Below are 2,615 nucleotides of genomic sequence, written 5' to 3' on the forward strand. Positions count from 1 at the left end.
TAACCGGCCGCTGATGGCTTTGGTTACTGAATGTTTGGTTCTTCTTCTTCCTTTTAATTTCTGAAATTTTTGCTCAAATATTATTGCTAATGTTCTTCTTCTTCTGCCTTACTAATGCTCTGTTTAATTTAGTGTTGTTTTGAACTTTTGAATTTCTGCCTTACTAATACTCTGTTTAATTTCTGCCTTACTAATGCTCTGTTTAATTTCTGAAATTTCATTCAGTATTTAATATTTAATTTAGTGTCATCACTGCCTTACTGAATGGTGTTGTTGTTCAATAATGTACTGGTATTGCTGTTTTAGTGTTTTATAATGTACTACTATTTTCAGTGTTTTGTAATTGCTGAATGGTGATTGTTGAGTTTAGATATAGTGTTATTAATGATTAATTTAGTGACACCTTTTAAATGTTTGTTCTTTGTTGCTGAATGATGCTGCTGTTTAGATATGATTTTGTGCCTGTTGATAACTTATACCGTATTGTTTGTGCTGAGGTTTTATGTTGCTGCATACTTATTTTTTTCACAGCTTCATGTTTTAGGAAAGGTTTTTATTGGCCTCATTTTTTAAGTGTTTGTTTTATTTATAATAATTTGTTCCTATTTCATGGTATGAATCTAAATTAATTTTTCATTCAGGTAGTTGTTATGTTTATCATCTAAATTCAATGAATTTGTTGATTTATATTTCATTTATGTTTATCAGCAAACTTTCAATTTGTTTCTGTAGTACCTGTTCCTACTTTTTAATTGTTGTGCAAATGAATGTGTGATATATATTGATTGTCTCTTCTCTTTTACCTCTTGTTAACTATGGTAGAGTTGTTTGTTTGTTTATAGGATTTGGAGCATTTGCCAATTGAGATTAATTGGTTATGTATAACTTATTCATTTTCTCAATAACGTTCACATACTAAATCATGTTGCTGTTTTAACCTAGTTGATGTGTCATATATGCCGAGTTTATCAGCTATTGTTATTTTAATTGCTATCCACCTGTGTATGAGAATGCTTATGGGATTTTAGTCTTCTTATCTTGTATATGAATCCTGAAATCCTGAAATGCCGATAAAGTTGAAATTCTTGTTGTAGTATTTTAAATTTGTAAGATATTTTAAGATTTATATTATCCTATAATTATATTTTAAAATGTTTATTTATAATTTATTTATTATTTTATTCTAAAACAATTTTTTCGGTTAAACCACGGTTGGATCGATTGGATCAGTAAACCAGTGACTAGAGCGGTTTGATGACCGGTCCGGTTCTCAGAACCTCGGTATAGATTGAAAAATTCGAAGAAGAATATGATTCTAATTGTAGTATTAAAAGTGATTTATATCTATTAAGGTCCGGTTTGGGTAAATAGCTTAATTAATCTCTTTTTAAAAAAATAGCTTAAACAATAAATGACTATATTAAAATAGCTTATAAATAAGTTATTTTGTATTTGAGTTTTTAGTTCTAAAAGTGCTTATTTTATAGAAATGTGATAAAAAGTAATAATATTATGAAAGAAGTCATTTTTTTAACTTTTTATAAGCTCCTAAATAGCTTCTTAGAAAGTTGCAATTTGGTTTTAAAAATTGCACGATATTAATATTATTACTTTTTATAAGTTAAAAACTCAAAAAAATTACTTTTAAAACTTTCCAAACGAGTCTTAAATCCAATATTTATTTCTTTATTTCTTTTGGGTCTTTGGATTTTTTTTTTCGGGTACTTGGATTAACTATTCATTTGTCTTTAATCCAATATCTTTGATCTTTTGGACTTTAATCCAATATCTGTTGATTGCTCGTTTTCAATTGTTTTGAGCCAGAAGAGTAGGGAATGGGAAACAATCAATTGCCAAAAAAAATACAAAAAAAAAACAAAAAAACCTTATCCATTAATCTTAGAAGGTATTTGTGGAAGGAAGAGCAACATGAAACATCTACTCATCAAGGTCCAGAAAAGTGGTTCGGTCCATTCACGACAAAAGCAGTATTGAATCAAAAGTTGCCCAAACTAAGGATGTCAAAAAAAAAAAAACAGACAAGCAAAAGATTGAGATTGATTATTCAACTAGACAAAAAAAAAAAATCAAGTTGGGTTGGTCACTTGGTCTAGTGGTTAGCTCACTAGTCTGCTTAAGTAAGTGTTGGAGGTTTGAATCTCGTCTTGTGCATGCAGTAACGCATTGGTCAACAGCAAACCCCTTAAATGGAACTCACTCGAAACTAAAAGCACCACCACAAGGTAGGATTCGAATCTTGACATTTATTTAAGGGACGAGTGAGCTGACCACTCGACCAACTCAAATTAGTTCAAAACCACCACCGTTGCTACCATATAAATCCCATTATCCCAAGCTACCTTACTGATACCGTCCAAACTTCTATTGGGCCTAGAAACCCTATCAGTGCAAACTCACTTCCTTGGACTATAATTGAACTATAAGATATTGCCCGCAAAGCCTTACTCTAATGGTCATTATGTATCTCCTGTAATAAGTGCATCTCAGTTTAAAATTTTGTTTGATCAAATAGTGGATAAAGTTCTTAAGTATTGTATGTGTGAATGTGGTGTGAGTTTATTTGTAATGTCACGAATTAGAGATTATACCATCTA

This window comes from Arachis ipaensis, chromosome B04 (genome assembly GCF_000816755.2).
Source record: "Arachis ipaensis cultivar K30076 chromosome B04, Araip1.1, whole genome shotgun sequence".
In the NCBI taxonomy this organism is placed as follows: domain Eukaryota; kingdom Viridiplantae; phylum Streptophyta; class Magnoliopsida; order Fabales; family Fabaceae; genus Arachis; species Arachis ipaensis.